Source organism: Nannospalax galili, unplaced genomic scaffold (assembly GCF_000622305.1).
Source record: "Nannospalax galili isolate Female #2095 unplaced genomic scaffold, S.galili_v1.0 scaffold79, whole genome shotgun sequence".
In the NCBI taxonomy this organism is placed as follows: domain Eukaryota; kingdom Metazoa; phylum Chordata; class Mammalia; order Rodentia; family Spalacidae; genus Nannospalax; species Nannospalax galili.
In genome coordinates this window covers 964,219-966,867 of record NW_008343959.1, presented here as the reverse complement: position 1 = coordinate 966,867, position 2,649 = coordinate 964,219, and positions in this window count along the sequence as shown.

The window sequence follows — 2,649 nt, the reverse complement described above, 5'->3', positions numbered from 1 at the left end:
TATCTGAGCCATATGCGGGTGGTGTTTAATATAACAGTCCAATCCAGGAACACCCACTCTCCAGTCTCTTATTTTCTACCCCTTGGCCAGTTGTGCCCTTCTCTCAAATTATTGGAGAAATAGTGTCACTTTTATCTTGGGGTCAATCAACAGCTCTCTAATTGGACGTAAAACTCAGTTAGTGGGAGGACACTCATGTGTGGTACTGTAAACATAGTCAAATACACACGACTATATTGATCACAGATCCAAGAGAAAAACCATTAATCTGTTACATCCCCAGAAAAAAGAAATTTATTGTTGTATGTTAAATATGGATCCTTATATTTACAAACAAATATACCATTCACCACTCATCAAAGAAGCTTCTTTTTGCAACAGAATGAGACTGTTATAGAGTTTACAAATGTTCACATGCAGATATGTGTCTGAGAAATGTCCAGTCCTAAGTGACATATCTTCAGCAGAACCTCTCCACCTAAGGCTCATGGATAAAAGCAGAACATGGGGTAGAGAGAACACAATACATCCCTCAACACTTACCAGTAAAACTTCCTCATGCAATAGAGTGCAAGAAACTAGAAACTCTTATACTAAGTGAAGCAACACAGGCTTAGAAAAAATAAGTGGCATATGTTTTCTCATTTGTAGGACTTAATTTCAAGTTCTTAAATGTGAGTATATAAAACAATGTAACCACAGGAGGCAGGAAAATGGAAAGAAACCATGAGGGTAAAGGGTAAGAAGGAGAGTGAGATATGGGAATAGGGGTGAAATGGGGAAAAGGAGGTGCTTTCACTGGGGAGGTAGTAGGAAGGGTTATGTAAGGGGAGTGAGAGGAGAGATAAATAATGCTTAGACGGTCTGAAAAACCAAAGGGAAATATATTAGCTCAAAGGTCTATTAACGTGCACATGGAATATCTAAATTTTTCATATGTATTACTGAAGACTATATCATAAAAACACAATGCCAGTCAGGGAGAAGTCTCCTCAGGGTAGTCCAAGAGACTCCCCAAATCACCCAGGCTATTGTCAGAGCTCCTGATTACCTCCCAGAACTTGAAGGTAAAGCCCTATTCCTGAAGACGGAGCATACCAGACACAGGACTAGGGGACATCAAATTGGAACTGACCCAGAAGCCTCCTCCCAGCTCCCATGGTATCACAGGATTCTATGCAAGCTACCAAGGGAGAAAACCAACCAATGACCCCACCAAGCTATAAAATCTAATAAAAAGCAATGACATGCCCAACAAACTATGGCTATTGATGCACTGGTGACACTTTTATCTTGGGGGCAATCAGCAGTTGTCTTATTGGAATTAAAGCCTCTTCAAAGGGAAGGAATTTGTGTTTGGTAGTATAAACACATCCAAATATACATGTTTGGAGAGGCTGTAAATCCTAGAGAAAAATCTACTTTTGCCCCAACTCTAGACCAACGAAATTTCTAAATATATTCCAAAAATGCATTCTTATATTTACAGACAAGTGTACCTGTCACCACTCATCAAAGAGTGGTGGACAGATGGAACAGATGGAAGCTAATACAGAATTCCACAACTGGTCAAAGGCTGAGAATACTTCTCTGAGAGACATTTAGCCCTAAGTGACATATTTTCTTTGTTAATATTTTATTTACTATTTTTATTTTATGTGTATGGGTGCATTGTCTGCATGTATGTAAGTGTTCTCATGTCTTGCAATGCCCATGGAAGTCAGAAAAGGGTGTCAGATTCTCCTAGAACTGGAATTATGGAGGGTTGCTAGTTGCCACGTTGGTGCTGGGAATCAAACCCAGATACTCTACAAGAGCAAACAGTGCTCTTAATTTGTGAACCATCTCTCCAAACCCTAAGTGACACAATTTCAGTACAACCTCTACACATAAGAAGTACAGTTTAAATTATAAACTAGCTATATATGTTGATATCATTTGTAATTACTTGATAAACTATAAAAATCTCTTGTCCTATGTTTTTGCTTTATTTTGAGTACACATTTTACATTGAATATTTCAGTAGAATAATTTTTTAATTTATCTTTCTGTAAATTACTTCTTTTGCCTTTTGGAGACAAGGTCTCCCTATAGCCGCAGCTGGCTTGGAGCTTACTATGTAAACAAGGCTGGACTTGAACTCACAGAGATCCACCTGCCTCTGCCTCCTGAATGCTGGGATTAAAGGCATGCACAACCATAGCAAGCTTAAAATTATTATTTATCTTCTGAATTGGAAGATCATTCATTACCACTTTTTCAGTTATTTTGTTATTCAAAAATACTTCTCAGATTGGTTTTAATAATGATCACATTTAAAATTTTTTTTGCAAATAAACAAAAAAATAACTAAATATAGGTGTAGAGATTTTTGATGAATTCAGTAGAAAAATCAACATAAAATATTTTTAGCTTTACATTCCTTTCAGTGTTATGTGTGGGCTAAGATTTTGATGTGATATGTCAAACAACTGTACTTATTATGTCAATCATTATATACATTAATTAGATATGAGGTACATGGAGATATATATGTACTCATATTTGTTTATATACTAATATAACATGTTCAATATTAGCTTTTATACTTACTTTGTCTTTAAGACAGGGTCATCCTGTAGTCCCAGGTGGCCTGCAACTCACTATTTA